The 12,182-nt window shown below is 46.6% G+C and overlaps 1 protein-coding gene across 10 annotated transcripts in view; it reads right to left on the bottom strand.

The window, feature by feature from the left end:
• LOC139250361 (PDZ and LIM domain protein 5-like) overlaps positions 1-7,498 on the bottom strand; it is a 301,980-nt gene extending 294,482 nt beyond the window's left edge. For all 10 annotated transcript variants that reach the window (XM_070872813.1, XM_070872816.1, XM_070872817.1 and 7 more), the window contains exon 1: positions 7,397-7,498. The gene's annotated coding sequence lies outside the window, so the exon portion shown is untranslated. The remainder of the gene's footprint in view (positions 1-7,396) is intronic.
• Between the last annotated feature and the right edge of the window lie 4,684 nt (positions 7,499-12,182).

Here is a 12,182-nt window from a genome sequence, read left to right as displayed (position 1 = left end):
AGTCAGGAGTGCGATGGAATACTCTCCACTTGCCTGGATGAGTGCAGCTCCAACAACACTCAGGAAGCTCGACACCATCCAGGATAAAGCAGCCCGCTTGATTGACACCCAATCCACCACCTTCAACATTCACTCCCTCCACCACCGGCGCACCGTGGCTGCAGTGTGTACCATCTACAAGATGCACTGCAGCAACTCGTCATGGTTTCTTCCGACAGCACCTCCCAAACCCACGACCTCCACCACCTAGAAGGACAAGGGCAGCAGGCGCATGGGAACACCACCACCTCCATGTTCCCAGTATATCAACCATTCTTTTGTCGTCGCTGGGTCAAAATCCTGGAACTCCCTCCATAACAGGGAGTACCTTCACCACACGACTGCAGCGGTTCAAGGAGGCAGCTCACCACCACCACCATCTCAAGGGGCAATTAGGGATAGGCAATAAATGCCGGCCTTGTCAGTGATGCCCACATCCCATGAATAATTTTTTTTTTTTTAAACTCAGTAGAGACCAAATGGTCTGTTTCTATTTGATTAGCAATCATAAAAATGAAGGACATTAAGTAGAGAAACTTAACACAAGACAGCACGTTACGATTGATATAATTGGGGCTTAGAGAATATCGTTTGAATACTGTCAGCTGCATTTAATGCAAGACTCTAAGATTTATATATACATATATCATCTTGCGTCGGAGAACTGCAGCAGATTGGATGAAACTTAAGTACACAATGTACAACCTGCAGCCTGCCAGAGGCTGAGATATTGAATTTAGATCCGTCGGTATGCAGAGGCCTAATGATTTTTCATCGAGGATGTCTGCAAGCCCAGCAGTTAGTCTCTTGTGCTTTGCAGAGGTCCTGTACGCTGCCATTTATGCAAAGGCTGTCTCTTGCCACCTAGTGTCAACTGTGGCTCAGTGGGCAGCACCCATGCCTGAGTCAGAAGGTTGTGGGTTCGAGTCCCACTCCAGGGACTTGAGCACATAAATATAGGGCGACACTCCCTATGCAGTGCTGAGGGAGTGCTGCACTGTCGGAGGTGCAGTCTTTCAAATGAGACATTAAAACCGAGGCCCCGTCTGCTCTCTCAGGTGGATGTAAAAGATCCCATGGCACTATTTCAAAGAAGAGCAGGGGAGTTAGCCCCGGTGTCCTGGGCCAATATTGATCCCTCAAATCAACATAACAAAAAAAAACAGATTATCTGGTCATTATCACATTGCTGTTTGTGGGAGCTTGTGGTGCGCAAATGGACTGCCGCGTTTCCCACATTACAACAGTGACTACACTCCAAAAGTACTTCATTGGCTGTAAAGCGCTTCGAGACGTCCGGTGGTCGTGAAAGACGCTATATAAATGCAAGTCTTTCTTTCTTAGTGCCTCACTTGTCACTGTATTCCTGCAAAATGCTTCCTTCAGCCCTGGGTGAATTTATAATCCAGACAGTTATATACAAGAAAAGGTGCTCTCCATAAGAGTTTTCTTTTTGCAGAGGCTTGGAGTTGCATTTGGTTGCTCAAGAGTATTCACGTTGAGTTTCTTTCATCTGTACAGCTAGCAATTTTAGCTCTCTTGCAGATGTACTGTACTGTCGCTACCAGCATGGCATTTATTAATTTCAATTCCTGCTGCAGCAGAGCCAATGTGGAGATGCTTTTAGTTACAGTCTGACTCAGAGGGTCTGCACAGCACAGGCAAACAAAGCAGGATTTGTCCTTTTCAAACCCATTTAGATCAGTACTCCCGAGAATGGAGAAAGACTTTCACGGTCACCGGACATCTCAAAGCGCTTTACAGCCAATGAAGTACTTTTGGAGTGTTGTCACTGTTGTAATGTAGGAAACGCAGCAGCTAATTTGTGCACAGCAAGATCCCACAAACAGCAACGCGAAACCAGATAATCTGTTTTCGTTGTGTTGATTGAGGGATAAATATTGGCCCAGGGCTCTTCTTTGAAATAGTGCCGTGGGGTTTTTTACACCCTCCTGAGGGGGCAGACGGGGCCTCGGTTTAATGTCTCATCCGAAAGACAACACCTCCGATAGTGCAGCGCTCCCTCAGCACTGTACTGGGAATGTCAGTCTGGATTTATGTGCTCAAGTCTCTGGAGTGAGACCTGAAGCCCACAACCTTCTGACTCAAGAGGCGAGAGTGCTGCCCACTGAGCCACAGCTGACACATCAATGTCCACACAAGTTCTTACAAGTAACTAATGATGGAATTCCTGAGGTTTAATTTTAAATTGAGAAGATTCAGTAAATCCGCCCAGAGAACACAATTTAATAGGCAGCTTTTAGTCTCCAAATAACTGACAAACTAAAAAAAGAGTTCAGGAGGAAAGGAAAAATTTCGAAGCATCGGGGGATGGGACGAGGCCATTAAAAATCTTACGAAAGGTTTCCACGGTTTCAGGAGAAAGTTTCCACTGGCAGGAGTGTCGGTAACCAGAGGGCTCAGATTTAAGATAATTAGCAAAAGAAGTGGTGAGAATATGGAACTCACTGCCACAGGGAGTGGCTGAGGCAAATAGCAAAGATTTAAGGGGAAGCTGGATAAACACACAAGGGAGAAAGGAATAGAAGGTTATGCTGATGGGGTGAGATGAAGTCAGGGTGGGAGGAGGCTCGTGTGGAGCATAAACACCGGCACGGAGCAGTTGGGCTGAACGGACTGTTTCTGTGCTGTACATTCAATGTAGCCAGAGGGGAGAGGAGGAGATTTTTGTTTAAACAAAGTTATGATGATCTGGACCGCACGGCCTGAAAGGGCGGTGGAAGCAGATTCAATAACAACTTTAAAAAGGGCACTGGATATAATATTTGAAAAGGAAAATCACTGCAAGCCCAGGGGGGTGTGGAAGAGCAGGGGGCAGTGGGACTAGCTCCTTCTGTGCTGTATGCCTCGAACCACAAAGTTGTGAATTTTGAACAGCGCCTCACTCCACTCCACCCCTTTTATTTCACACACTCGGAATGTGCATCTGGCCTGCTCCCGGTTTACGGACAAGGAGCCACCGCCCTCCGTTCAGTCAGGCTGGTGGCTTGAAGCAGTGATGAGCGTGCATCAAGCTTTGGGAATAGTGGGGGGGGCGGGGGTAATCTAAGATTCACATGCTCGCAAGAAAACAAAATTTGAGGAAACCAAAAATAACTTATGTATGCAACCCTATGTAACCAGCATTCTACCGCCACCAGAGGGCGTATCTGTTGGAGTCCCAAGGTGTCCCAGCATCCCTTGGGAGCACTGTATATAAGCAGGCCACCCATGCTGTACCAACACTCTGGAGTTAGAATAGAGAGACTAAGGTCACACTTACTCCACCAGTGCCGCCCACTCACTCACTCAGCGAACTACACTCCTGCCCTCTGGAACTGTCTATCCGATTCCCTCCACCATGGTGCCCCACCCAATCTTACTTGCAAAAACAACCTACAGTACTCAGTCCCATTACTTTATTATGGACGTAACAACAACCACAAACAAAAATAAAAATTAGCAAGTTGATAGTGGATTGTTTTGTAACTGGGCCTAACTTCAGAAAGAGTGTATACATCTAGACTAATGCATGAAGAAATTACCTGGAAAATTAGTCTAAATAATCTCACTCGCACAGCACCCTGTGTTATATCGTTCTTCGATTCCAAAGTTTTTTTTTTTAAGAAACATCTATTAAGATATCTGCAGTTCTCTCCAAGCTCCACCTGACTCCTCCTGCCCCAACACATCTATGCCAAAATTTACATTCTTGTTTTGAAATGGCCTCACCCAACCCAACCCTTAGGTGATCACCTCAGCTCTTACATCCCTGTAGTCATCCTCCGCTTCTCCAACACTAAACTTCTCACCATCGTTCCCTCTGCTCCACCAGTGCTGCCCACTCATTCAGCGAACTACACTCCTGCCCTCTGGAACTGTCTATCAGATTCCCTCCACCATGGCGCTCCACCCAATCTCACTTGCAAACACAACCCCTGCTCTGCCATCTAACCCTCTCCTTTCTCCATGATCAGTATAGCTAATTACATGGGAAAGAAAGGATGGGGTTAGATGAAGAGGGATAGGAGGAGGCTCTGTCAGAGGTTGGCGGGAGGGGGCATGTGGGGAAAGGAGAGAGAGAGAGAGAGCGCGAGAGAGACAGACAGTGAGATGAACGGAGCAAGAGGGAGATACATCCCCACACACACACAATCCGCTGCAGCCGGGACAGTCTGTGCCTTAGACTGTTCTGTAATGCAGCAATGCCAACTTGTGATCACCCAACTGAAGCCACAGAGCAAGCCAGCAGACAGGCATGGGAGTTTTCCAGCTCACATCTGTGCACAGCCTGATCCAACAACCCCTTGGCCTGCCCCACAGCCAGTGCAAATTAAGTTGAGTGGCAAAAGACAGTCCAACCCTGGTTGCGAATGGACAAGTGATCCATGATTGTCTTACAGTATTGTCAGCCATGGCTCAGTGGGTAGCACCCGCGCCTCCGTGTCAGAAGGTTGTTGTGGGTTCAAGTCCCACTCGAGAGACTTCAGCACTTAAATCTAGGATGACACTCCCAGTGCAGTGCTGAGGGAGTGCTGCTCTGTCGGAGGTGCCGTCTTTCGGATGAGACATTAAACCGAGGCCCCGTCTGCTCTCTCAGGGGGAATGTAACAGATCCCATGGCACTATATTGAAGACGAGCATGGGAGTTCACCCTGGCGTCCTGACCAATATTTATCCCTCACTCAACATATGAAAAACAGATTATCTAATCATTATCACATTGCTGCTTGTGGGAGCTGGCTGTGCGCAAATCAGCTGCCGTGTTTCCTACATTACAAGAGCAACTACACTCCAAAGAGTACTTCATTGGGTGTAAAGCGCTTTGAGACATCCGGTGGTCGTGAAAGGTGCTATTTAAATGCGAGGTTTTATACCGCTCCAGTGTTAGAAATGGCTGATCGAACCATGCTGATGAAAGGTCATCGACCTGAAACGTTAACTGTGGTTCTCTCTCTCGCTCCGCAGATGCTGCCTGACCTGCTGAGCATTTTGTATTTAATGTTAGAAAACCAGTTTTGTAGCATTACATAGAATGCAGGAGCACAGAAACAAATGCAAGTTGACTGTATATTTTTAAAAAAACACGTTTTAAACCAAATGTAAAAAAAGCATCGTCAGTACCTGGCAGTGATGTTCACAAGGAGTGGCACAGATTATGAGCATGCTTGAACACATATTTCTTTCTTGTAGGGAGCAGCATTGTTCATAACAGGTCATCTTTGAGAGCAGAACAAGCATGTAGCACCATGCAGAACCGTCCACAGGAGTGCAGTGTTATAACCTGCAGGCTCCAACATGCTGCATCCGACAGTGCCAGGATACAAAGAAAGACAGACTGTATTTCTATAGCGCCTTTCACGGCCTCAGGACACCCTACAGCCAATGAAGTACTTTTGAAGTGTAGGTACTGCTGTAACAGCAGCCAATTTGCGCACAGCAAGCTCCCACTAAAACAGCACGACGACCAGATATTCTGGTTTTTGTTATGTTGATTGAGGGATAAATATTGTCCCAGGACACTGGGGATGACTCCCCTGCTCTTCTTCAAAATAGTGCCACGGGATCTTTTACCTCCACCGGAGAGAGCAGACGGGGCCTCGGTTTAATATCTCATCCGAAAGACAGCACCTCCAACAGTGCAGCACTCCTTCAGCACTGCACTGGGAGTGTCAGCCTAGATGTACACACTCAAGTCCCTGGAGTGGTACTCAAACCCTCAACCTTCTGACTCAGAAGGCACATAACATAAGAAACAGGAACAGGAGTAGGCCATATGGCCCCTCGAGCTTGCTCCACCATTCAGTAAGATCATGGCTGATCTGATCATGGACTCAGCTCCACTTCCCTGCCCGTTCCCCATAACCCCTTATCGTTTAAGAAATTGTCTATTTCTGTCTTAAATTTATTCAATGTCCCAGCTTCCACAGCTCTCTGAGGAAGCAAATTCCAGATTTACAACCCTCAGAGAAGAAGTTCCTCATCTGTTTTAAATGGGCGGCCCCTTATTCTAAGATCTTGCCTTCTAGTTCTTGTCTCCCCCATCAGTGGAAACATCATCTCTGCATCCACCTTGTCAAGCCCCCTCATAATCTTAAACATTTTGATAAGATCACCTCTCATTCTTCTGAATTCCAATGAGTAGAGGCCCAACCTACTCAACCTTTCCTCATAAGTCAACCCCCTCAACTCCAGAATCAACCTAGTGAACCTTCTCTGAACTGCCTGCAAAGCAAGTATATCCTTTTGGAAATATGGAAACCAAAACTGCACGCAGTATTCCAGGTGTGGCCTCACCAATACCTTATATAGCTGTAGCAAGATTGTCCTGCTTTTATACTCCATCCCCTTTGCAATAAAGGCCACAATACCATTGGCCTTCCTGATCACTTGCTGTACCTGCATACTATTCTTTTGTGTTTCATGCACAAGTAACCCCAGGTCCCGCTGTACTGCAGCACTTTGCAATCTTTCTCCATTTAAATAATAACTTGCTCTTTGAATTTTTTCTGCCAAAGTGCCACATGGGTGCTACCCACTGAGCCACAGCTGACACATATATGGCCATGATCCCAACCTCAGCTGGGGCCAACACAAAGATGCCTCCTGTGGCCCGCAAAAGAGCGAGTTAAGGAGGACCCAGCCATGCACTGATACTGCAATCCCTTGTGCCCAGTGAGCAATTGACAAACCCCATTACAGTCTCTTCCTGAACAGGCTGTGAACTGACTTCACAATACCCGCCCATGTCGTATGTTGATTGAACAGCGAGGGAAGATGCAACAACAGATGCCTGCGTCCATTGGCTAACCCTTGCTGTCAATCACGATAGTACCACACGCTTTCATTGAACCGACATGGGATTGTGCACTTTGCAACAAAAAGAGATACTTGCATTATTTTTTTTTAAATTAGCTACACTCCTAACTATATACAGACACCCAGTTAGATCTAACAAAATACAAGTTGGGGAAAAATGCAATACACTTTAAATATTTAAAGATACTTATTGCATAATCACAAATCCTCCCTCTATTAGGCAGTTTCAGACCTCTCTTTTTTGTTACTTAGCAAGCCGCTACCCTACCAAAACAGATTTTAAAATGTGGAGAGAGAAAAAAAAGTCACATTTGCAGATTAACACACAACTTGAAAGAGCCTGAAATAAATGCAATCAAATTAATAAAATGCTCCGGGCTCTCCACCTTTGAACGCACAATCACTCAACGCTGTCTCCCTGTTTGTTTGCCCGCCCTCCCTCCTCTCTCTTTCCTTCCTTTTCATTTTGCTCTGCAGGAGCTTGCCAGAGTTGCTGTGTGTCACAACCTCCCCCCCAGTTACAAACATTCGCTCTCACCTCTTTGCAAAACACTCCGGCTCGTCTCCGGTCTCCGGGCCCCGTTCTCTCTCTCTCTCGCTCTCTCTGTCTGCTCTTGCTCTGCAAAGCGCCTCTCTTATCTCTGCACTTCCGTCACATTCAACTCTTTCAGCAAGCGAGAAGGAGGGGGAAAACTCCCCTCCCTGCTTCCCCACCCACTGACGTAACAGCAAACATTGCAAGAGGTGGTGGAGGAGGCGAGAAAAAAAATCAGCTCACCTTGCAGGAAATTTCTTAATCTGAGTATTATTTGCAAAAGCAAATGTGTTTTTAGCAAGTGGAAAGTTGCTGGTTCTGCCTGACTCCGTGAAATGAAATGCCCTAATATCTCCTTCTTCTCACGCAATCAATGCAATCCCTATTTTTGATCCTATTTTTAAATGTATGTTATTACAGGTACTTCTTCTCAGGCACTCCCTCGGAGTTGAGAATGGATTTTATTAACACTAAGCAGGAATGCACCCAGAATTTTATAAAGTGTCCCCGCCCGCCCCCAGGCCCACACATTTGTTTTGCTGTGCACATGCAAATAAATAAGGAACTTGCATTTATATAGCACCTTTCACGACCTCAGGCCATCTCAAAGCGCTTTACAGCCAATGAAGTACTTTTGGAGTGTCGTCACTGTTGCAATGTTGGAGAGTGGCAGCCAATTTGCGCACAGCAAGCTCCCACAAACAGCAATGAGATAACGACGGATCACCTGTGATGTTGGTTGAGGGATAAATATTGGCCAAGACACCGGGAAAACGCCCCAGCTCTTTTAAATAGTGCCACAGGATCTTTTACGTCCACCTGAGAGGGCAGAGAGGATCTCAGTTTAACATCTCCCCAAAAGACAGTACAGGTACCTCCAACAGTGCAGCACTCCCTCAGTATTGCACTGTCAGAATGTTTTTGTGCTGAAGTCTCTAGAGTGGGTCGTCAACCCACAAACTTCTGACTGACAGGCCATTGAGGTGGGTGCCAGCCACCGAGCCACATCTGACACCATGCCAAAACAACAACAACTTGCATTTATATAGCGCCTTTAACATAGTAAAACATCACAAGGCGCTTCACAGGAGTATTATAAGACAAAAAATTTGACACCGAGCCACATAAGGAGAAATTAGGGCAGATGGCCAAAAGCTTGGTCAAAGAAGTAGGTTTTAAGGGGCGTCTTGAAGGAGGAAAGAGAGGCGGAGAGGTTTAGGGAGTGAATTCCAGAGAGGGCCGAGGCAACAGAAGGCACGGCCACTAATGGTGGAGCGATTATAATCAGAGATGCTCAAGAGAGCAGAATTAGAGGAGCACAGACATCTCGGGGGGGTTGTGGGGCTGGAGGAGTACAGAGATAGGGAGGGGGCGAGGCCATAGAGGGATTTGAAAACAAGGATGAGAATTTTAAAATTGAGTGTTGCTTAACCAGGAGCCAATGCAGATCAGCAAGCACAGGGGGTGATGGGTGAATGGGACTTGGTGCAAGTTGGGACATGGGCGTCCGAGTTTTGGATGAGCTCAACTTTACATGGATTACGTTGGAATAGTCAAGTCTGGAGGTAACAAAGCATGGTTGAGGGTTTCAGCAGCGGATGAGCTGAGGCAGGGGAAGAGACAAATGATGTTACAGAGGTAGAAATGCTGTGGATATGTGTTCGGAAGCTCATTTCAGGTCAAATTTGACACCAACGTTGCGAAGTCTGGTTCAGCTTCAGACAGATGTTAGAGAAAGGGATGAAGTCGGTGGCTAGGGAGCGGAGTTTGTGGCGAGGACCGAAGACAATGGCTTCGGTCTTCCCAATATTTAATTGGAGAAAATTTCTGCTCATTCAGAACTGCATGTCGGACAAACAGTCTGACAATTTAGTGGCCGTGGAAGGGTTAAGAGAAAGTGGTAGTGAGGTAGAGCTGGGTGTCGTCAGCGTACATGTGGAAACTGACGCTGTGTTTCTGGATGATGTCACCAAAGGGCAGCATCTAGATGAGAAATAGGAGGGGGCCAAGGATAGATCCTTAGAGAACCCCAGAGGTAACGGTGCGGGAGCAGAAAGAGAAGCCATTGCAGGTGAGTCTCTGGCTACAATTAGATGGTTAAGAATGGAACCAGGCGAGTGCAGTCCCACCCAGCTGGACGATGGTGGAGAGGCGTTGGAGAAGGATGGAGTGGTCGACTGTGTCAAAGGCTGCAGGCAGGTCGAGAAAGAGGAGGAGGAATAGTTTGCCTTTGTCACAGTCACAAAGGATGTCATTTGTGAATTTGATGAGAGCTGTTTCAGTATTGTGGCAGGGGCGGAAACCGGATTGAAGGGATTCAAACATGGAGTTCCGGGAAAGAGGGGCACGGATTTGGGAGGCGACAACACGTTCAAAGATGATGAGGGGGTCGTGATGTGTTAAAATGGACCTTCAGGAGTCAACTACATAACGTGGTGCTGGACTTCCATGTAGGCCAGTCCAGGCCAGAGTAACAAGTTGCTTCCCTGAGTGACGTTATACAATCGGATTCTGAAAGCTTTTCACATCAACATTTTACAAAGACAAAGGCGAACGATTTGAAGCAGTGCTATGTTTATACTTTTGAATCGAAAGCAAAGCATTTCAGATAAACATTCGGCAAAGACAAAGGGTAATTATGGCCTGCTGTGCCTTGAGATTGAAAACAATCTAATTGATGCATTGTGCAAGCAAGGCAAAACAATGGACGGAGATCTCAAAACCCTTCTTCAGCAAAAATGTTTCAAGTGAAAACGATCACCACTAGCTGCTGTATTAGCAAACGCAAGGACTCTTCCCCAATTCTGTCAGAACCCGGGGATGACCCTGTCCTAAAGCTAAACCCTCTTGTTCTCCACCTTCAGTATCAAAGAATTTCTAGAAGTTTACGGCACAGAAGGAGGTCATTCGGCCCATCGTGTCTATGCCCTCTGAAAAATATCGATCCGGACTAATCCCACTTTCCAGCTCTTGGTCCGTAGCCCTGTAGGTTACGGCACTTCAAGTGCACATCGAAGTACTTTTTAAATGGGGTGAGGGTTTCTGCCTCTACCACATTTTCAGGCAGTGTGTTCTAGACCCTCACCACCCTTTGGGTGAAAAAAGTTCTCCTCAACTCTCCTCTAAACCTGCTACCAGTTACTTTAAATCTATGCCCCCTGGTTATTGACCTCTCTGCTGAGGGAAGTAGGCCCTTCCTATACACTCTATCCATAATTTTATGCACAACAACAACAACTTGTATTTATATAGCACCTTTAAAACTGAGCCACATAAGAAGCAATTAGGACAGGTGATCAAAATCTTGGTCAAAGAGGTAGGTTTTAAGAAGCGCCTCAAAGGAGGAGAGAGGTAGAGAGGTTTAGGGAGGGAATTCAAGGGGTTAGGGCCCAGGCAACAGAAAGCATGGCCGCCGGTGGTGGAGCGATTAAAATCAGGGATGCACGTGAGGCCAGAATTGGGGGAGCGCAGATACCGTGGAGGTTGTGGGGCTTGAGGAGGTTACAGAGATAGGGAGGGGGTGAGGCCATGGAGAGATTTGAACACGAGGGTGAGAATTGTAAAATTGAGGCGTTGCCAGACCGGGAGCCAATGTCGGTCGGGGAGCACAGGGGCCAAACGGTTCAGCTCTGTCTAATGCAGAAAACTTTAATGAAACTCACCGGGTCTCTTCAGGTCCTTGTCTGGGTATCACTGGCGGCTCCCACGCCATGCGCAATCCATGAGATTGTTCGTTACTATCGCGTCGGGGTCCGAATTACGGCTCAAAGTCGAATTCCCGGCTTCTGAATATTGCTGAGCTGAGCACCTTTCTCCCCATGACCAAATCAGCGGGGTTAAAATGGCAGCGGGCGTGTACGCATCGGAAATACAACAGTTAAGAGGTCACGGGGTTGAGGGTAATATATTAGCGTGGATAGAGGATTGGCTAACTAACAGAAAACAGAGATTCGGGATAAACGGGTAATTTTCCGGTTGGCAAGCTGTAACTAGCGGGGTGCCACAGGGATCGGTGCTGGGCCCTCAACTGTTTACAATCTACATTAATGACTTGGATGAAGGGGCCATGTGCAATGTAGCCAAGTTTGCTGATGATACAAAGATAGATGGGAAAGCAAGTTGTGAAGAGGACACCAAGAATCTGCAAAGGGATATAGATAGGTTAAGTGAGTGGGCAAAAAATTGACAGATGGAATATAATGTGGGAAAATGTGAGGTTATGGTCGGAAGAATAAAAAAACAAATTATTATTTAAATGGAGAGAGACTACTGATTGCTATAGTAAAGAGAGGTCTGGGAGTCCTTGTACATGAAACACAAAAAGTACAGCAATTAATTAGGAAGGCAAATGGAATGTTGGCCTTTATTGCAAGGGGGATGGAGTATAAAAGCAGAGAAGTCCTGCTACAACTGTACAGGGTATTAGTGAGACCACACCTGGAGTACTGCGTACAGTTCTGGTCTCCGTATTTAAGGAGGGATATACTTGCATTGGTGGCAGTTCAAAGAAGGTTCACTCGGTTGATTCCTGAGATGAAGGGGTTGTCTTATGAAGAAAGGTTGAGCAAGTTGGGCCTATGCTCATTGGAGTTTAGAAGAATGAGAGGTGATCTTATTTAAACGTATAAGATTCTGAGGGGGCTTGACAGAGTAGATGCAGAGAGGATGTTTCCCCTCGTAGGGGAATCTAGAAGTAGGGGGCATAGTTTCAAAATAATAGGTTGCCCATTTAAAACAGAGATGAGAAGAAATTTCTACTCTCTGACGGTTGTGAATCTTTGGAACTCTC

This window comes from Pristiophorus japonicus, chromosome 2, assembly GCF_044704955.1.
Source record: "Pristiophorus japonicus isolate sPriJap1 chromosome 2, sPriJap1.hap1, whole genome shotgun sequence".
In the NCBI taxonomy this organism is placed as follows: Eukaryota; Metazoa; Chordata; class Chondrichthyes; family Pristiophoridae; genus Pristiophorus; species Pristiophorus japonicus.
Note: the sequence above shows the minus strand (reverse complement) of the source record. Positions and strands in the feature narration are given on the sequence as shown.